At 38.9% G+C, this 22,834-nt stretch overlaps 1 long non-coding RNA gene across 2 annotated transcripts; it reads left to right on the top strand.

The window, feature by feature from the left end:
- The first annotated feature begins 8,751 nt into the window (after window positions 1–8,751).
- LOC123609691 lies at window positions 8,752–22,236 on the top strand. Of its 2 annotated transcripts, none has more exons than XR_006717903.1 (3): window positions 8,752–8,909; window positions 10,958–11,119; window positions 21,608–22,236. It is a non-coding gene; the product is annotated as an uncharacterized LOC123609691 (long non-coding RNA). The 2 variants fall into 2 exon arrangements; XR_006717904.1 differs by having other exon boundaries at window positions 21,410–22,236.
- The last annotated feature ends 598 nt before the right edge of the window (window positions 22,237–22,834 follow it).

Raw genomic sequence — 22,834 nt, 5'->3', positions numbered from 1 at the left:
AGACAAAATTTAACAGGAAAAAATGAAACTGCATTTGAAAATGTGGCAGTTTGGGGGGCGCCTGAGTAGCTTAGTCAGGTGGGTGTCCGACTTTGGCTCAGGTCATGATCTCGCGGTCTGTGAGTTCGAGCCCCGTGTCGGGCTTGTGCTGACAGCTCAGAACCTGGAGCCCGCTTCGGATTCTGTGTCTCCCTCTCTCTCTGCCCCTCCCCCGCTCATGCTCTGTCTCTCTCTCTCTGTCAAAAATAAACATTAAAAAAATTTTTTTTTTAAATGTGGCGGTTTGGGGGTGCCTGGGTGGCCTCTGACTTCGGCTCAGGTCATGATCTCAGGGTTCATAGGTTTGAGATCTACTTTGGGCTCTCGGCTGTCACCACAGAGCCTGCTTGGGATCCTCTGTCCCCCTGTCTCCCCCCTCCCCCACTCACTCACTCTCTCTCTCTCTCTCTCTCTCTCTCTCAAAAATAAATGAACATTTAAAAAATATAAAAATAAAAAATTAGCAGATTCACTTATATAAAGTTCAGTGTGTGCCATTCTTAACCCCCCCTCCCCCCCCAAAAAAAAACAACATCGTCTTGGGATATTAGAAATACATTAGTTAGAGCCATATTTTAAAAATAGCCACGCTCTCTTCCCTCACGAACAGAGAACATCATGGAAGTCTTTTCTGTAACTGTGACTTCTGGATCCCAAGCTTGGATCCCAAGCCTGAACAATACAGAAAGAAATGCGCACGTTTTGAGGCCATCAAGCTCTGGAAACCAAGCCTAGAGAAGGGCCTTTGTGAGAGGGCCACAGGCGGGACAGCCTGGATGGTCCGTCATGCAGCCAAGAAAGCACTTCCGGCTTCAGAAAGGTCACAGCAGCAGCAAGAATAAGGAGGCATCATAATGAAAAATAATAATAATAAATAAAGAATAGCCGTGACGTTGTCTTTCCAGGAGAAGAGAGAGAGAGTGAGTTTGGGGAGTATGAATAAAGGAGAGTGGGCCATTGTGAGGGAAATGCCTTGTCTCCATTAACTTTTACGTAAAACAGGATTAGCCTCCCAGCAAGCAGCTGGCGGGAATTCATGGCTCACAAAGGAAAACTCACATTTGCATAATAACCAGACATAGAGGAATATATCTTCAGGGAAGACCAGGATATTAAAAATTCCAGTATTACTCACACCAATCCATTAAGATCTATCAGGACAAGCCAGGGGAGGGCATGCTTGACTCTTCTCCCTGCCTCTGCATGCTGAAGCCAAGTTCTAAAAGAATACCACTTCTGCGAGCTTGGGTGCTTAGGACCTCTCTGCTCTGGCGATGTTCAGGTGCAGCAAAGAAGAGCCCCAGAAACGAGGACCGGTGACCCAGCCACATTCTAACCCCAGGAAGAAGGGCCAGGCAGGTGTTTCTCTCAACGTCACGGATCAAATGTTGCTTATTTTGTAGTTGGGGCCCTTTTTAAAATAAAAAGTCCCCACAACATATAACAAAAGTTTTATTTTATTTTTTTAATGTTCATTTATTTGAGAGAGAGAGAGAGAGAGCCCAAGCAGAGCAGGAGCAGAGAGAGAGAGGGGGAGACAGAGAATTGGAAGCAGGCTCAGCACCCAATAGGGCACTTGAACTCAGGAACTGTGAGATCGTGACCTGAGCTGAAGTCGGCTGCTTAACCAACTGAGCCACCCAGGCGCCCCTATAACAAAAGTTGTCTTATCACTATGGTTTTGTTCTCGGAGAAGTTAGGGCTGCCTCGTTCCCTAATGCCTGAGGTTCCGTTGGAAATGAAGGGTTTAGTTGGGCACAATGAAGAGTTATTCTTTTGAGGCTCTGGATTCTGGTAGAGGTGAGGCTGCTTGTTGGGATAATGATGGAAAGCTTTACATTTTATTTCCCCACCACCCAGGCCATCCCCCATTCTGAAAAGAAGTAAGTAGCTGACTTAGGTTGTTGTTATGAAACTCCAAATCACATGTGAAAATTTCCTGGCTTGAAAAGTTATGACACGTTCATTTTCAGAATTAGGTCAATTTTCTGACTTAAACTAATAAGGTATCCATGCAGATATGTTTTGAGATCATCCACGGGTGCAACAGAGTATTTTCTGAACAAGTCACGTTATATATAATGCAGTATTTCTAATTTTGATAATTGCAATATGATATGATGCTAATCCCATTTTATGGTTGAGAATATATCTAAGGGTTACAAAGTAGTGAGTGAAACTAGGATTGAAAACAAGCTCCGTGTCCCCCCCCCCCCAACCATGCTGCTTTTCAGTAATGATTTACACAGTAATTGCGTTGTATTGTATTCATTTCTAGGTGAAAGTCTACTTAGTATTCATAAAACATCCCATGTAAATTTCCAAATGAAATGAATAGGTCCAGCGCCATGCATATTTGTATAGATATTAGATTTTATAACCTTTCTATATGCCTTTTCTCATCATTGAGATAACAGGAGCCATAGAAATATTAGTGAAGCAATATTTAAATAGGAGATAAAATAGCATGTAAAGTGACAATTCTAATCAAGCATAAAACATGCAAATTTCCAAAGTATATGAGGTGTCAATTATTAATCATCATTCAGAAAGAGGTCTTTGTTACCTATCTTATGGTAGTTAAAGTCAGGCGAAAAGGGAAAGTTGAACATAGATCCACATTGTTTTGGATACAAACGTGGTTTGAACACAGCGTAACATTATATCATAAAGTCTCTGAATTTGATCCTTTTGGAAACATTTTTAAGAAGAAATAAAGCAATTTTCTATGATTTTTGATAGAGGAGAAAATTATTTAAATGTATTTCTCGGGCAAAAGGGAGCATCAAATTGTACTTTTAAAAAATATCTTAAATTGTGCTATTTAAATATAATGTCAAGAAAGCAAAGATAGGAATTCAGAAGGAAATGAAGACATGAATAAATTCCTTTTACAGAAGCAGTAAAAGTGAAAAAGAAATAATTGAGCTCCTTAGCAAGTGATTCCATATCTCGGAGTAAACCAGTGGAGGTCACTCTATAGAACTAACCCTTGCCTACTTGCCAGTTCTTACTTTCGGTGTCTGAGTCATAGAAGTGAATCATTTCATAAAGTCCACATATTTGTGGGTTTTATAACGTTGTAAAGACCAATAGACATTTGTTCTGTAGTTGGTTTTGCTGGAGACAGGACACCTTTCATTCAGTCATTTCCAGTTACTTGAAAGACCTTATGTTTGGTTATTTACCTATGAATGTTGCCAAATGGGGTCTAAGGAAACCATGTTAGGTGAAAGACAACAGGAGTTTACATTCCTGGAGGTCAATCATGGAAAGAAAAGCCAGCTTTGAGATCAGTCAATTAGCCAGGCATGCTTAGTTTTCTTTGCTAATAGCAAGGCTTAGTTTGGCCCCGTGGGGTCAAATGTTAAGACTGGTTTTGATTCAGCAATCGCATCCTTTGAGAGCTTTGATTTTTGTTATTTTGGAATATCTTTATACATTATACCTTGAGACCGTTTCTGTTACTTCCGCACTCGTGTTCCCTAGAAGTAGCCCACCAAAAGTAGTTTAAGATTTCATGCAGAGTCCGCTTATTCATAACCAACCAATGTACCATGTACCATTATAATAATTATTCAAAGATCCAGCCTTCATCGAAAGTATATCAACTATTCTGATAAAATAACTTGCACCATTTCATAGTCTACAAGGGGCTGCAACTTTCCGAACTCATAATGTTGACCGTAAGAAACTGAACCTCAGGAAGTAATCTATGGGAGAAAAAATAACTTTTAAAACTCAGCTTTTTAAAAATTAATTTCAGACCCAAATCACTAATGACTTCCTTTGGTGGATGACCACGAAGTTAAATGCTTGATAAAAGATATTTTTCTTTGTTTCAGCCTCTGTTGGAAATAGTTGTAAAATGTTTAGTACATGGTACATCAATCCTCTTTGATGCTTAAGCAACCCTGAATGCCTTCAGGTCAATGCCCACGAAGGTTCTTTAAATAGAGATAAAGATCAGAACTGACACAGGGACCCCAGGGGCCTATCCTAGAAAATGTTGTGTTTGTTTTGTTTTGTAACTAAACAAATTCCTGTGAACTCTTTGTTGTCATTTTTCTAAATCCTTCAAAAAAAAGAGGGATTTGGAAGACAAAACAGATTGAGGCGTCAAAACATTTAAAGTTTCTTCTAGAGGGAGAGTCCTATGTTCCTTAGCGTTTCAGCTGAACTAGAGCCAATATTTCACAACATACTTTCGTTATTGTCTCTTACAAGCACTTAAAGCTTTCATTGCTGTTTTTACTCTTGCTACTTCAATAACTTCCTCTTCAGCATATGGCATACATTCTGAGTGTGTTTGTAAATGACTTGTAATATGGTGTAACTGATGTGTAAAACCTGCACATTTCATTAAAATTTAGCCCGGTCTTAGGGGCCACTTAGATCTGTTGGCTGGAGTGTGATTGAACTTCAGTTCAGCCTCTGCTCAGGACTTATTCCAGTGGCCAATGATTGCGTTCCTAACTGCTGTAAATCGTCCCGCAGATGTATGACCGTATGGAATATGAACAAGAAAGAGTGAATGTGCAAAGAGTATCTCCAGGCCCATAGATTATTATTAGCGTAGGTGTTATATGTTCTAGAGTTTACCTGTTTGTCAAATCAAAACAGAAGCTTCAGTCTTAGTTCTTTTCGGTACTACGGGTAGAGGCATGTAACATCTTGCGTATGGAAACGAGTAATCTTAAGAACAGAATGCTTAAATTCACATCCCAACTCCACAATTTCCCGGCTAATTATCAAATTATTTTCTGTTCCTCAATTTTCTCATCTGTCATTTAGGGCAACGGTAAGTGCTCCCATGCCTCTAACTGCACCATTATTCTCAACAGCCAAGATTTATGGCAACAACTTAAGTGTCCATCAAAGGAGGAATGGATGAAGAAAATGTGATCTTTATATATAATAATAACCATTATTGTTTTATCATTATATATAAATACAGATATATATAGTGGAGTACGGTCCAGCCATGAGAAAGAAGGAAACCCTACCATTTATGACCACATGGATAGACCTTGAGGGCCTTATGCTGAGATAAGTCAGACAGAGAAAGACAAATACTGTATTATCTCACTTACATGTGGAATCTAAAAAAGCAGAACTGGAAAAAACAGTAGAATGGAGCCACAGTAGAACGGAGGGTTGGGCAGATGTTGTTTAAGGGTATGAACTTGCGACTAGTTGATGCGTAAGTCCTGGAGACCTAATGCACAGTATAGTGATTATAGTCAGCAATCCTGTATTATAAACTCCAAAGTTGCTAAGAGACTAGATCTTAATTGTTCTCACCACAAAAAAGAAACGCTGATCACATGGCGTGAAAGAAGTGTCAGCTCATGCTACAACGGCAATCGCATCGCAATATGCAAACGTATCAAGTTAACCCAGCGCACACCTTAAACATACACAATGTTATTTGTCAATTATATCTCAGTTAAAAATATAGCAAGTACGCAGAAATTAACAATTCCTGGTGCATAGAAACATCTGAATATATGTTAGCACTGATGACTAGAGTTTTTAAGTGAGTTGGGATGCTTTGCAACAGGGCAGATGCCAACAGTCGTCCAGCAAATACTTGCAAGCACCTTCCCTGCGCAAGACCACGGTCAGATCTTTGTCTGCGACTAAGACTTTGTCTTAGTCTTAGACTTTGTCTAAAACCCACCCGCGCCCTTGTGTAAATGCCGCCCCATGTTTACAATGTTTTCTAACGTTGTTGCTTTGCAGGAAAACCAGACAAGGCAGAAGGAAAATGAATAAGCCGAACAGGTTATTGCTGACAGCTTACGGGAACTCTTCTGTCTCCAAGTTTGAAAAAGCGAAGTTGTTCTTGTTCATCCCCAGGAAGATGGGCTGTCGGCCTGCTGGCAAAAAGAGCTGTGTGATATTTGCAAATGAAAAGTACACCACTCAAGGAAAGGTACAGATTTCTGAGGCTGTTCCATGCTTGCCTTTTTTCTTGGTGGAATCTAGCAGGAAGTGAGGCACAGAGAGTTTTCTTTAGGGAAGATCACAGCCAAAATCTCCACAGAGCCCAGGTCTGCCCAGAGACCGGTGTTAGAGAACCACTAAACCTCAGGTTGCTGAGAGAAGCCCCACCCAGCAGAATTAGGCTGGTGCCTCTCAGCATCTCCGGTTGTGCCCGAACTGGGGCTGCTCTCACTGCCTGGCAACTTCAAGGTCACACCCAATTGGACAGGAGGACATCCAAATTACACAGTTGAAGCGGTGATTGGAAATAGTTGATGTGGTTTGATTCTAGGTCACTTTCTTATTTTGAGTCTTGGGTGTGCTTTTAAGAATCACTGAATTTAGATATAAAAAGCTCCTCCAATCTTCTCATTTAATCGATGAGGAAAATGATGTCCCAAGAAGGTAAATACTCTACATCCTTTTAGGGAGATAAAAAGTCGGGGGGTGGGGTGGCAGCACGCGGGAGGCCCAGTCATTAGAGTGTCCAGCTCTTGATTTCGGCTCGCATCATCATCTCACAGTTTCGGGCATCGGGCTCTGGGCTGACAGTGTAGAGCCTGCTTGAGATTCTCCCTCTCTCTGTCTCTCTCAAAATAAATAAATAAACTTTAAAAAAAATAAATAAAGGAAAGATACAAAGTAGCCACTGGCTACCAACGCAGGCTTCCAGGACAGTTCCTGAGATTACTTCCTTCCTCCTCTGCTTACAAGCTTTCCCGAATAGGTCATTGACCCTCCCTGTACTTCAAGTTCCTGATCTAAAAATGGGGATAAAAATAATCCAAAACTCAGAAATCGGCGGGAAGATCTAATGACACCTCATTAGGGTATTTAGTAATGAACCTGCCTAGCCTATAATAAGTATTCAATCAAGGTTGCCTCATTCTTATATTACAATTATACCTGTTGGTTTTACTTTGGGGAAACCTAAGTTGGAAAGAAACCAGAAGACAATGGGCTGACAGTCAAACATTGCTTTATGCTCTGATCTTCACTCTTGACCTCTAATGAGCTGGTTAAATGATAAGGAGAATTTTTATACTCAGGGTTATTTGTTTTTGTTTTTGCCTCCCAGCGCAGTATTCAGAGTACCTGAGAGGATTAGGTTATAAAAGTTATGCTTGGAATGTTTTTAAAGAATTTGATTATTTTATAAACAGTGTTTGAAAGAATTTAATTCTTTGAGTTTATGTTTTGGGGACTTCAAATGCTTAAGATGGCATTTCAAAGTATTACTATAAAAAGGAAAATTGTAAATTTACTAGGAAAAATATAAGGTATTATCTTTATGACACTGAGGTAGAAAAAGCCTTTTTTTTTAGGTAAGAAGCAAAAACTAAAAATTCAAGTTCATCAAAATGCCATACTTTGGTTCAACATAAAAACATTAAAATGTTAAGAAAGACAACTCAGCTGGGGAACGGATTTGCCTTAGATATCTCACAAAAGATACTCACCCAAAACATATTTAAAATATTTTATAAGCCGGTAAGGAAAAAAAGTCAAAAGACCTAGTAGGAAAATGTTCAAAAGGTAAGACTAAGAAACTCACAGAAAAAATTCAAATGGCCAACGCATATATTACAAATGTCCACCTTCAACAAAAATGAGAAAAGGAAAATTAAAATGAGATTTTTTTTTCCCTCCCTAGGTACGTAGATATTAAAAACCTAATGGCATCGAGTGTGGATAGGGCTATGGAGACAGGCCATAGCTGTTTTTAGACACGGCTGGCGAGGTCTGAGTTGATGCAGCCATTGAGAAGAACAATTTAGCAGTTTTCACCAAAACCCAAAATGCAGTCTGTGTCCCTCCTTCTCTGTACCAATGCTCAATATGCAGGAACACAGACAGAAACACATAGACAAATGGGAACCAAAATAATGTGTGATTGTTTTGGGGTTTTTTTCTATGTTGAAAAATTATAAAAAACCTAACTCTCCTTCGATGGAATAATGCTGAATAAACCAGGGCATATTCCTTCTCTGAAATGCTAAGCATGATTAAAAAGGAAAGTATTAAACAGAGGGATAGATCTCCAGGGCCTAGCTTGAGATAAAAGTAAACAGTAGCAGGAAAACTCATATAATAGGTACAGTTTATATGTAGAATATAAAAAGATATAACCAAACGGAGTACAGATGTTTGGAGTCACATGTCTTTAAAAAAAAAAATTAATGTTTGTTTACTTTTGAGAGAGAGAGAGAGGGAGAGGCAGAGAGAGAGGGAGACACAAAATCTGAAGCAGGCTCCAGGCTCTGAGCTGTCCTCACAGAGCGTGACGTGGGGCTTGAACTCATAAACCATGAGATCATGACCTGAGCTGAAGTCAGACACCTAACCGACTGAGCCACCCAGGCACCCCTGGAGTCATATGTCTTTACGTAGAAGCACAAGAAAAGTCATGGAATGATACAACTCATAGCTGAAGAGCTGGGGATCATGGCAAAGGCATTGGGGGGTGGACATTCATCGGGTTTTATGGGCCCAGCAAGTCAAGAACAGATTAATATGTAGACAGGGACAAAAATGTCAGTTTTATGATGGATAAAGGCTATAACGGAGCCGATGGCTTAGGTCCACAAGCAAACAGGCTTGCTGAGGTCTTGCTCCCATCACATTTACCCCCTGCATGTCCCCTCTCCCTTTCAGTCCAAGCCTTGGGGACATTCTGCAAGAGAGTTTAGTTCTTCATAACCTCATAATGGTCAGAGCCAGAGAAGGGAGTTAAAAGACCGGTTCCTCAATCTCGTAACCTTTTAAGAGACGGGCTCCACTTGACTTAAAAATGTGGACCAATGCTGTCCCCACCACCTAGGTAACACATCTTTCTTTCACATCCTCTGGAGGAGTAAGTCTGGAAAGGAAGGGGTAGCCAGGTCAGCATTACTCTTGTTGCTGCTTTTAATGTTACCGTTATTCTTGTCCCACCATGGTGATGAATGAGTGCCTCCCTTAACAGCGTTGCTAACAAGCAATGTTTTAATGCTTTAGAAAGAGGAAATGTATTCTTGCAACACAAGTGAACAAAACCAAAATTTAAATAGAAATTTAGAAAGGGTGTTAGCTTTTTCTCAGAACAGTGGTCACGTACAAGTAATGTGTTAATACTTCCAAGGAAAAAATATTTTTGTACAAGTTATGTAATAGAATAAAAATTAAGATTAAAGACAAAACAGAAAGCTCAATAGGGGTGCCTGGGTGTCTCAGTTGGTTAAGCGTCTGACTTCTGCTCAGGTCACGATCTCATGGTTTGTGGGTTCGAGCTCCGCATCGGGCTCTGTGCTGACAGCTCGGAGCCTGGAGCCTGTTTCAAATTCTGTGTCTTCCTCTGTCTTTGCTCCTCTCCCACTTATGTGCTCTCCCTCTGTCTCTCATAAATAAATGTTAAAACAACAAGTTTAAAAACATTTAAAAATAAAATTAAAAAAAAAGAAAGCTCAAAAGATATCACATGAATTTTCTTTAAAAGGACTGGAAATTTCTATGAAATTGAACATGTAGACGTTCAGTAAGTTTTATATCAACACCACTATACATTCAAATTATTGAATAGCATTTTTGAAATAATAAATAAATATTAAAATGAAAAGTACTGTGTGCAAGGCACTTTACATGTTTTACACTTTACATGTTTTTTTTTCATTTCATTTTTCTTTTTTTTTTTTTTTTTTAAGCACCATAGGGTTTGCATGCTTCTTCAGTTAAGGAAACTGAGGCTTAAAATGGATAAATATTTGTCCAAGGCCCCAGAAAAATTGAGTCCACTTCAATGCATATTTATCTCCCTTGTTCTTTATCAAAATTCTCTCCCAGCTACCAGGCCACCATTGGATAAGCTGAACATATGTGTTTAAAATTAAGATAAATTCAGTTATTCTCTTGGCATATACACTTGCAGTGATTCACAAACTTGAATCTTCATCTACAAAGAAGAAAGAGGCTTTTGTTCTTGTAAACTATAATTATAAGCGCTCAATATTTTCAGAGAGAAAAATGTCTCTGTTTGTGCTAGGTATTTAATAATCACCTACAGATTTGCTCTAATTGTCAGCTTCTCCAGATGACTATGGTTCTTTAAATTTCTTAACAAATAATTATAAATAGATGTTTTAGTATGAAGACATGAGAAAGATCTTCAGTGTTTCCTGTACTTCATAAACAACCATATAATTTCCATCCATGACAATTTCCATTTTTTTTTTAACATTTTTTTTTTTTTGTTTATTTATTTTTGAGACAGAGAGAGACAGAGCATGAACGGGGGAGGGTCAGAGAGAGGGAGACACAGAATCAGAAACAGGCTCTGAGCTGTCAGCACAGAGCCCGATGCGGGGCTCAAACTCAGGGACCGTGAGATCGTGACCTGGCTGAAGTCGGACACTTAACCAACTGAGCCACCCAGGCGCCCCGACAATTTCCATTTTCTAATATGAAACAGTGTGAGGCCACACTCTGGGCTTAAGTCTACTGGAAGCATTCTCACATTCTTTTCCTTCTCAATTACTTCAGATCTTCCTCCACAATGTCGGAAATTTACATAAGAGATTAATAATCAAATACATGAACATATCTTTGTTTTCATTTGCATCAAAGCTTCTTCTTTTCCTCTTCCTCCTTTCTCCCCCTCTCTCCTCTTTCCCTCCTCCTCCTCCTCCTCCTCCTCCTCCTCCTTCTCCGTCTCTCCTTCTTCTTGTAAATGCTATTTAATCCCAAATAAAGACTATATCACATATAGGTGCAAACAACATATGACTCCATTGGCTACACAGCAGTAAAAGCGATGATGGCAGTTTGGTGAGATTCACCGGCCAACAAAGATATGTCAGGGTACTAGCTGATACTCCAAATGTACGGACCACTTTATGATTCTGATTGTACATATGTTTAGCTTGGCTTGTGAGCTTTCTCCAATCTGTTATTGCAGAAAAGAACTGAGGTAATCCAAAAGAAAGTATTTGGGGACTTCCAGAAGATTCTCGAGCCAACAAAAATATACCCCAATGCCAAAGCACTCCCTCGCTAAAGTCAGTATGTGAAAATGTGAATATTATTTTGGATGCCGTTGTGCTAACCCAAGTGTGTTAAGGTAAGAGCTTATATTTGTCGAAGTGCAGATTTGGTTCTTCTCATGTCATAAAACATGGGAGCTAACATCTTGATGACTCATCTTAAAATCCTTTTCTTCTCTTTGGATAACGATAACGTATTTTGCCAGACAGCCTGGCAAAAAGAAAAGCTGCTTTTTTACCTGCCAAAAGACTGAGATTATGATCGAGATTGAAAACCAAGATATAGAAACGATGGAATACCTCACAGCTCTTCTCCCAAAACTTGATTCCCCCGATAATAATCCCATGTTATTATTCCCAGAATAATAATCCAATTATTTTGTCATTTATTCCCAACTCCTTAAGATTTTGGAATTAGCCCATACATGGGGCCCCAAACTCAAGCACTTCCTGTATTAACAATCGGAAACCATGCAAAAGAGAAAAACAATTTCAAATGCAGATTAAAGCAGGTATTTGGAAATTTGGACATCTGTTTTTAGGAACTCATCATGGAGGGAAGTCAAAGGGAAATCGGATCACATTGGAATACCATTTCCCCCCCCATTCTTTGAAATTTGCCTTTTATGTAAATAAAAAAATAATAAAAGCCAAAACTATATATATATATATATATATATATATATATATATATATATCACTCTCTGAAATGGCTTCCTCACGTCACGCCTCAGGGATGTGAAGTAAAAAGACAGCACAATCAGTATACCAGTCAGAAGGCTAGCAGATCATTGGCAACTCTGAGATCTATCATTCTTCCAACTAGGAGCAAGAGTTCTGATCGCGTGTGAGTTAATATGAAACAAGGTATTTTCATGGAGATGTCCAGTGAGATTTTCACTGTCATTCAGGGCTGAAGGAAATGGCTGTTTCTTCAGAGAGGCAAGATGGCCCCCTGGACTGAGTCCTGAACCAGGGGCTGTAGAACGTGGGTTCTCCCCTCAATCCCATTACTTGTAGTCGCTGTGGTTCACTCTCTCTGATCTTCCTTTTCTTTCTTCTTAAAGAGGAGTGCCTGCCATGCCCCCTTCGGAAGAGCTTTGAGAGGCAGAGTCACTGAAGACGTGTATTAGAATCATCTAACAAAACAGACAGTGCTGTACGCGAAGATGTCATTACTAATATTAGAAACTCTATGCGATTACTAATGAGAGTGACACTGTGTGAATGCTTCCTGCAGGGATGTGGTGTCAGCTCAAATGGTGACCCTCCCGAGTAACTCAGGAAAGGGTGTGCATCATCTGATTTTTTGAAAGTGGAGATACAAGAATCATGCTAGAGACCAAACTGCAATATAATATTGTCTATTATAATATTATATTATATTGAATGTGTGTGTGTGTGTGTATATATATATATATATATATATACACACATATATATATATATATATATAGTAACTGTCCCCAGCATCAAATAGGGAAGATTTATGTATTACAAAGAAAATGTGCTTTCAACAAGAACAGCTAAGAGAAATGTTTTTTTAAAAAAATTCCAGACAAGTTTTAAGCCAAAGGAAAACAAAAGAAATGTTAGAAGCCTACCAAGTCTAGGTGTAATCATTGTGGAAAGCAGAAAAACTTGAGAATTCGTGGATTCATAAATAATGGTAAAACAAAGCTGTGGTTTGAACTGATCTTAATGCCCTCTGCAGGAGCAATCAGATACATTACGTGCTCAGAAAGCACACTGAGAAAAAAGAATGAGGGAAAGAGAGAGAAGGAAAGGCGTATTGAAAGGTGTGGCTCTTCCGGGGCTGGCTTCGGCACCCTCTTGTGCTTATTAAATATTCTGTGCAAACGTCTGGGTTGCAAGCCATAAAATGAAGTTCTTGGAGATGTGTTCCACAGTGATCTTTCCGATAAAAGCCCTTAGTTTTAGATGAAAAACATAATGGAGATAACGAAGATTTAATCACTTAATTTAATCTTGTCCTGCTTGGATTAGAATTCAGATTTCCTGATTCCTAATCTTTTTTGCCACCTTTCATCATGTTTCACATTTACAAGATATGATCATTTAATTATTGGACAGTGATTTCAACTCATTTTTGGACCCTGTCTAGTCGCCACTACTCAAAATTATATTACAGTACACATTTCCTATATAGGGATATGAATCAAAACTAACTGTATCTTAATAATTTTGTCCCGCCCCTTGAGATTAGAAATACGAAACAAAGGGTAGAATCTATGCTTATATTTTTCCATGTGAATGAAAAAAGTTTGAAATATAAATCACTAACAAAAATAAATGATAAAGAATTTCAAGTTGTTAACTCAAACGGCTTTAACAAATTACAGTGGCAGAAATGCTAGACTAAATCATGTTATTGATATGAACGCATTGACGGATAGATGATAAATAAAATGGATACATACATAGATATCTAGTCTTTGTGGGTAGGGGGAGTTATTTGTCAGAATGTAAATGGGACAGTTAGGATTCCATCAGGTCATTTTTTCTTGCAGACAGTTGAAATGACATGGATTGTCTTTCTTGTTTGGCTTCAAGAGAGGCTAGGCAAAGTCTTTTTAGCCGAGATCCTAATTTGGAATCTCTCAAAGCCTTTGTATTGAGAATTTGACTGACTTGTCTCCACTTTGTGGGCTGATCTGGGATTTTCTAGGACGTTAGCTGCAAAATGTTTAGATATGAATCCCTGTAGTGACATCTGGCACAAACGTTAAAAAAAATGTCCTTATCCATCGCACTAAGTACAGACTCAAACACACTTCTCTGCATTCCACTATTCCAGACCCGCACACAAAGTGTATTTTGATCTGTAGTCATTGCCATCTGTTAATGTGGCATTCACAAATAATCCCATTCTGGCAGACTATATTTACATTTTAATTTCATTATGATTAGATCAATGAGGCTACTGATGGTTTCTTCTATTTTCCTTTTTAATAGCCTCTTAAATGTGAACTGCAGCCCTTTTGTGCATCAATCTGCTTTCTCAGGGAGAGGTTTTTTTAGCATGCATTTTCTGTTTCTATGAAGCAGTTAGAATAGGAAACAAAACAAAAACAATCCAGATTCATAAGTTTAAACTTCACCTAAAAAAAAAAACCAAGCTTTTGTAAGTCATTACTTAGTTGTCCCAGAACAGTGAAAACTTCAGCTGGAAAGTGATATGTATTATTGTTTTATGGAAACATTAAAAATCTCCCCAGGAGAAAGCATTATTTGTTTGAAAATAAAAAGCAGTTGAGGTCTTCAAAATGTTTTTATAAAACTTCAGACTAGTTTAAGGTGTGTTTAAATAAATAAACACACACACACGTACATATATACATTTAGAGTAAAATTTCTGAGATAACCATTTGGGTGTTAAAAAACAAGCAACTTCTGGGGTGCCTGGTGACTCAGTCCGTTAAGCATCCATCTCTTGGTCTGGGCTCAGGGCGTGATCTCACCGTTCGTGAGATTGAGCCCCACGTCAGGCTCCCCACTGACAGCAAGGAGCCTGCTTGGGATTCTCCCTCTCTCTGCCCCTCCCCTCCCCAAAGTAAATACATAAACATTCTTAAATAAAGATGGAACTTTTGGTTATGGACATGACCATATAACAGCTATTGGATTTAACTACCTAAGACACAAAAGATATGAGCTAGCTGTTTTCAGACATCAGACCATATACCAGGTAGGTCTTCTGTTCTTTTTTTTTTTTTTTTTTTTAATTTTTTTTTCAACGTTTATTTATTTTTGGGACAGAGAGAGACAGAGCATGAACGGGGGAGGGGCAGAGAGAGAGGGAGACACAGAATCGGAAACAGGCTCCAGGCTCTGAGCCATCAGCCCAGAGCCTGACGCGGGGCTCGAACTCACGGACCGCGAGATCGTGACCTGGCTGAAGTCGGACGCTTAACCGACTGCGCCACCCAGGCGCCCCTGTCTTCTGTTCTTAAAAGAAGGAAAACACATGAATGTAGATATCTCCTATATTCACTTCAGCTTTCTGCCTGGGGCACTTTCCAAACTATAGGACAAGGAAGTTAACCCAGATTGAGAGCCGTGGTTTTGCTTAGTGGAGGAAACAGATGTCAAGAGATCAGGGCTTCTAAGACAGCTATAATTTGTGGGGCTAGAGAGTATGATGCTAAGTGAAATAAGTCAGAGCAAGACAAATACTATATGATTTCACTCATATGTGGAATTTAAGAACCAGAACAAATGAGCAAAGGGAGAAAATGAAAAAGGGAGAAAGAGAGAGAAAGAGACAAACCAAGAAACAGACTCATAACTTTATAGAACAAACTTTTGGTTACCAGAGGGTAGGAGTTTGGGGTTATGAGGTTAACTAGGTGAAGGAGATCATGACGAGCCCCAGGTGTTGTATGGAAGTGTTGAATCACTATACGGTCCACCTGAAACTAATATTACACTGTATGTTAACTAACTGGAATTAAAATAATAACTAAAAAAAAAAAAAGTAGGGCTAACAACTGAACTAAAGAGTGAGCATAATGTTCGAATGCACATTTTATTTTACAAAGATAGATGAATGGCTAATCAGTACATGGAAATTTGCTCAGTATTATTAGCCGTTAGGGGAATGTGTGTTAAAACAATAGCGATCTAGGGACGCCTGGGTGGCTCAGTCGGTTGGGCTTCCGACTCTGGCTCAGGTCATGATCTCGCGGTTCATGGATTCGAGCCCCGCATCGGGCTCTGTGCTGATGGCTCGGAGCCTGGAGTCTGCTTCAGATTCTGTGTCTCCCTCTCTCTCCTCCCCTCCCCTGCTCACTCTCTCTTTCTCAAAATAAATAAACATTAACAAAACCAAACAAAACCAAAAAACAATAGTGACCTAGCACTACATACACGCTGAAACGACTGTGGTAAGAAGTCAGATACTACTAAGTGTTGACAAAGATGTGGAGAACCAGGAAACCTCATGTATTCTTGTGGGAATGAAGACGGTACAGCTACTTCAGGTAACATTTTGGCAGTTTCTTAAAGGGTTAAACGTAAATTTACCATTCAACCTAGCAAATCCACTTCTAGAAATCTACCCAAGACCAGTAAAGACATAGGTCTTCATAAAGACTTGTACATGAGTGTTCACAGCAGCATTATTTATAATAGCCAAAAAAAAAAAAAAAGAAACAATCTAAATGTCCATCAGTTGGTGATGGAATAAACCTAAATGGATACAGGGAAATGGTGCATTCAGCAATTAAAAGGAACGAATTGTTGATGCATGCTATAAAATGTCCGAAGCTAAAAATACGCTAAGTGAAAGATGCCAGATACAAAAACCATTGGATTTATATGCAATGTCTAGAAAAGGCAAATTTATAGTCAGAAAGCAGGTCAGTGTCTGCCTAGGACTGAAGATAGAAACTTTAATTAGCTGTAAATGGCACAAAGGAGCATGTGGGGATGATGAAAATGTTCTTAAATTGGACTGTGGTGGTGGTGACACATTCTATAAATGTACTAAAATCATTGGATTGTTTTAAAAAACACACACACACACAGTAGGGCTAGACTAACCATAGAGTAAGTGCCATGCTAGAGCCATCTTTGTGAAGCCAAAGTCATGTTCATTCATCAGTCAATTAACTGCCTGTCAGAATAAAGCTCAACGTTATTTAAAGGGATGAAACACAATCCGGACTCTATGCAGCATAGCGGCTTCATTATCGAACGTGCAATACAGGGTCCCTAGACATACAAAGAAGCAAGAAAATGTGACCCATAACCGGGAGCAAAACAAGTCAACAGAAACAGATCTGAGATGACTCAGATGGTGGAATTATGAATAAAAACTTCCAAAGAGTATTATAAATCTGTTTGAGGATTAAAAGGAAAGCATAAACACACTGAGGGAAGAGAGAGGAAATTTCAGCAGAGAAGTCAAAACCATAAAAATTTAATTCATGGAAAATCTGGAACGAAAAACAAATCGGAAATGAGATATTCACTAGGTGAGTTGAACAGCAGATAGGAAAATACAGGAGGGAACAGTAAGTTTAATGGAGGGGAACAGAAAATCTAAATTTGAACACAGAAAAAGATTTACAAATGAAGTGACCCATGAGACATATCAAGCATAAAACATATGTATAGCTAGAGCCACAGAAGAACATAGAGAGAGTTGAAGGTAGAGAAAAAAATCAGAAACATTATAATGGCTGAAATTTTTCCAAAGGTAAGAATGACTATTAACTTCTCATTAAAAACAGTATGAGACAGCCTACCAAAAACTGGCATGTTTATTTTTTTAATCTTTTTAACATTTATTCATGTTTTTGAGAGACAAAGAGCAAGCAAGTGGGAGAGGGGCAGAGAGAGAGAGAGAGAGAGAGAATCTGAAGCAAGCTCCAGGCTCAGAGCTGTCAACACAGGGCCCAATGCGGGGCTTGAACTCACACACTGTGAGATCATGACCTGAGCCAAAGTTGACCACTTAACCATCTGAGCCACCCAGATGCCCCAAGAACTGGCATCTTTAAAGAGTTGAAAGAAGAAAATTTTCAACCTAGAATTCTGTATCCAGAGGAATTATACTTCAAAAATAAAGTTTAAGACATTTTCAGTTAAAAGTTGAGAGCATATGTCACTAGCGCTTAACGGAAAATATTAAAGTTCTCCAAGCTTACGTGATAATGATAAATCTGTTAAGCACACAACAATTCTACTTAACCTCAAGAAATTAGAAAAATAGTACAAACCAGCAGGAAACAATATAGAGAAGTTACAAAGGTGAAAGTGGAAAGCAGTCAATTAGAAAACAGCAATGTCATGGAAAAAATGAACCAAAAACTAGCCTTTTGAAAGAGAGAAAAAAAAAAAAACACTATCTATAAAAGAAGGAATCCACACGCAAAAAAACTGATAGTGAGAAATAACCACAAATAGCAAAGAAATTGAAACATAAAAGTTTTGTCTCACTCTGTGAAAATAAATTTGAAAGTCTGGACAAATTCATTATTTTCTATAATAACAAAGCCACCAAAACTGATCCTAAGAATGTTAGAAAATGAAGACAGGCTGATTACCACAGGTTAAAACCTTTCGAAGTTGCTAACGAGTCAGCTTTCCAACAAAAATGTTTCAAGCCCCGTTAGTTTTGGAGTTGAATTCTACCAAAATTTGGAGGACATACAATTTTCACATCATTAAACTATTTCATAGCATTGAGGAAACACTTTTTTTGTCTAAGTTTTTTGAAACTAGCTTATCACTGATAACAGATATACCTTATGAAAGCAAGATGAAAGTCATAAATAAGGGGCGCCTGGGTGGCTCAGCCAGGTGAGCGTCCAACTGTGGCTCAGGTCATGATCTCACAGTTTGTGGTTTTGAGCCCCACATGAGCTCCCTTCTGTCAGAGCAGAACCTGCTTCAGATCCTCTGTCCCTCTCTCTCTGCCCCTCGCCCACTCATGCTCTCTCTCTCTCTCTCTCTCTCTCTCTCTCAAAAATGAATACACTTAAAAAAAAGTCATAAATAAAATAGTAGTTAATAAGGTCAAGGTCCATCTTTAAAGAATACACACCACAACCAAGTGGGGTTTGTACCAGGGATAGCTCCAAATTTTACCACAGTGTTACCAACATGAAAATTCATTGTGTCATTTTCCTACATTCTATGACGGTGTTGGCTAAGTAATCTTTATACCCAAGGTGGGGGTTTGAACCTTACAATCTTGATATCAAGAGCCACCTGCTGTATGGACTGAGCCAGCCAGATGCCCCTAGATGGATACGTTCGTCACAAACATATGAGTGTCCAGAATCATCACCATTGCTTAATGCTATTCTGAAGAATAAGTACATTTAGGCAGAAAAAAGAAATGAGAAGTAAAAACTAGGAGGAGATGAAGGAAACATATTGATATTTATAGATTCTATGATTTGTCTATCTGGAAACCCTAAAAACAATAAATGAACTTACATAAGCTATGAAGTTCATATTAAAATCAATTAACTACTTATACAAGAAATCAGTTAGAAAATCTATTAGAGTGGCGCCTGGGTGGCGCAGTCGGTTAAGCGTCCGACCTCAGCCAGGTCACGATCTCGCGGTCTGTGAGTTCGAGCCCCGCGTCAGGCTCTGGGCTGATGGCTCAGAGCCTGGAGCCTGTTTCCGATTCTGTGTCTCCCTCTCTCTCTGCCCCTCCCCCGTTCATGCTCTGTCTCTCTCTGTCCCAAAAATAAATAAATAAACGTTGAAAAAAAAAAAAAAAAGAAAATCTATTAGAAAAATCACTGTAATGCCTGTAAAATTGCAAGAAATAAAGAGAATAAGAAATGTAGTAGATCTTTATAAAGAAATCTTTCAAATACTACTGAATAATTAAAAACAATACCTGTCCAAATAGAGAGATGTACTCTATTCGTGGGTAGGATGATTCAATAGTGTAAAGTTCAATTTCCTCAAAATTAAATCATAAGTTTGATGTGATCTCAATAGAAACACCAGAGGAAATTACTTTTGCAATTGTATGAAGTAATTTTAAGTGTAGTGGAAAAATAACCAAGTAGATTCTGAAGAAAGAATAATGAGAGGTGCCTATCCCTGCCAAATATTATTAAGAATAATTAAAATATGTTATTATTGGCAAATATATATCCCTATAAGGGAGCAAGACGATGGAGCGTAAAAACAGACCAAAATATATATTGAATCTACTTTTACTATATTCTAATACATGAGTTTTTTATCGTTAAAGAAGCGATGGCTTATTTGGGAGATAACAAAGTCAGTTATCGCCCCTAGGAGTGTCTGTGCTTGCTTGCTCTCTGTCGGTGGATCTTTTCTGCCACCTCTGTCTGGCTGGCTCCCTCTCTCCCTCATTCTCTCAGTAATGGTGGTCATTTATTCAGAGAGAGCACCCCCTAACCGTGCAGTCTAAAGTAGGGTCCTTTTCCTGACACCATAAAAATCCTAGAGAAGAGCATAGGCAGTAAGCTCTTTGACACAGTCCATAGAAACTTCTTTCTAGATGTGTCTCCTGAGGCAAGGGAAACAAAAGCAAAAATAAACCACTTTAACTACATCAAAATAAAAGGTTTCTGTGCAGCAAAGGAAACAATCAACAAAACTAAAAGACAACCTACTGAATGAAAGAATGTATTTACAAATGACATATCCATTGAAGGGTTAGTATCCGAAATATATAAAGAACTTATACAACTCCAACCCCAAAACACAAATAATCCAATTAAAAATGGGCAGAAGCCATGAATAGACATTTTTCCAAAGAAGACATACAGACGACCAACACACATATGAGAAGATGCTCATCATCACTGATCGTCAGGGAAATACAAATCAAAACTACCATGAGTTATCACCTCACACCAGTCAGAATGGCTAAAATCAGCAACACAAGAGACAGCAGGTGTCGGTGAGGACGTGGAGAAAAAAAAGGAACCCTCTTGCACTGAATGTAAACCGGTGCAGCCACTCTGGAAGACAGTATGGATGTTCTTCGAAAAGTTAAAACCAGAACTATCCTATGATCCAGCAATTACACTACTGGACATTTACCCAAAGAATATGAGAACACTAACTCAAAAAGATATAAGTATCCCTACGTTCCTTATAACATCATGTACAATAGCCAAGATGGGGAAGCAGCCCACATGTCCGTTATCTGATGTGTGGATTAAGAAGATGTGGTGTATACACACACACACACACACACACACACACACGTACACACACATACACATACATATATAAATACATATGCATATAAATATATATGTAAAATAGAATATCGCTCAGCCACAAAAAGGATGAAATCTTGCCATTTGCCACGACACGGATCGACTAGAGAGTATTATCCGAAGCCAAATAAGTCAGAGAAGGGAAGATACCATATGATTTCGCTCCTATGTGGAATTTAAGAAGCAAAACGAGTGAGCAAAGGGAAAAAAAATGAGAGCGGAAGGGGCAAACCGAGAAAGACATTCTTAGCTCTAGAAAACAAACTGATGGTGACCAGAGAGGAGGGGTGGGGGGTGGGTGAAACAGGTGACCGAGAGGGAGGAGGGCACTTGTCGTGATGAGCACCAGGTGCCCAATGGAAATGTCAAATCACTACATGGTGCACTTGCAAGTAACACCACGCCGTATGTTAACTAATAGAATTTAAATAAAAACTTCAGAAAAAAAAAAAGGAGAGTCCTTTTTTAGTAGACTTTTTGCGGCACCTAACACCTTCTAGTCACACTTATCATAGATGTTTTTTGTTTCTTTATTTGTTGGCTTCGTTAGTGTCCTTCTACACCCCTCCTCAAATTGTAAACTCCTCGAGGTAACATTCCTATTTTATTTTTTAGTCGGCGGACGCCCACGACATTCGAAATTGGTTGGAACGGAGCCATCTCTTGAATAAATTAAGTCATGCGTGAAAACCCAAATTTGTGTTACAACTCAACAGAATCAAGGCCTTGCGAATTGGTAGTCAAACGTGGCCCCTATTTTTAGTATTTAAAACTCATGATGCCCGGTATTTTTTTTTACCGTTTTGTACACAGAACTTCTACGTATCGTCCTGACAATGTCCGCGCTTTGATAACCAAATCAGAAAAAAAAGAGCGCAGAAACACGTAATCATAGAAACCACTAGATGGATGCATAACGCCGGCAGTAGTCTTCAAACACCCCCAAGAAATGTTGTTCTCAAGTGTGATTCTCAGCTAACTGTTCCTGCGCGAGGAAAGGAAGACACAAGCTGATGTACACACACGTTCAGGTCTCTTATTTCAACGACACGGATTTGAATTTGTTGAAATGTCTTCCATTGTCCACCAGTCCCCAAGGAAAACAGGAAAACAGGGACCCAGGTTGGCACTGCACCTCATTTGGCCCATGCTTTTGTGAAATCATAGACTTTTCGAGCTGGAAAATTCACAGGGTCGCTTTGCTCTGTTTTTCATTTTGTAGAGAAGAAACTTGAGGCCGAGAAGCACGCTGTGTGCTCAGGCCTCACAGCTCATTAGGAACACGACCCAGGCCCTTTCTTGGGCTGCTGGAAACTGAATGCTTCTGCAGCACCTTAACATCGTATGAATAACTTGTAAAATGTATACATACATGGAGCATGGGTGCGTAGAAAAGATCATCTATATCCTAGTACCCAAATAAATCATTGTTTTCGTCTTTTTTTAAGATTTTGTTTCTAAGTAATCCCAACATCCAATGTGGGGTTTGAACTCACCACCCAGAGATCAGGAGTCACATGCTTCACACACTGAGCCAGCCAGGTGCCCCCGTTGTTTTTGTTTTTAAATATTACTTTCTAGTATCTTTCTTTGACTTGCGTACGATTTTAATAGATTTTTCTATGTGTATAAAATTTCGCCGTGTGCTTTTCACTTAATGTGCCATTCTTATGTTTTTCTTGCTGAAAGGTTTTCAATGAGCTTAATTTCACTCCATATTTAATACGGTGCCCAATGAATGTGCTGTAATTTACTTATCTCGTTTCCATTTGGACGTTGAGGTTGTTTTCGCGTTTTGCTTTTATAAATAATTCTGGAGTAAGCATTCCATGTGAATTCATGGTCAATATCCCTGGCAATTCCTGTAGAACAAATTTCCTGTAGGATGATATACAGGAATGAAGATTTTTTTAACATCACTGACTCACACTGTCAAAGGGCTTTCTTCAAAGGATGTGACAATATCAACAATAGTGTGTGAGAAAGAGTTTACAAGGTTTATCCTCAGCAGGTGCTGTCATTTAAAAATAAATCACTGAG

This window comes from Leopardus geoffroyi, chromosome B2 (assembly GCF_018350155.1).
Source record: "Leopardus geoffroyi isolate Oge1 chromosome B2, O.geoffroyi_Oge1_pat1.0, whole genome shotgun sequence".
Taxonomy (NCBI): Eukaryota; Metazoa; Chordata; class Mammalia; order Carnivora; family Felidae; genus Leopardus; species Leopardus geoffroyi.
This window is presented reverse-complemented; position numbering and strand designations above follow the sequence as displayed.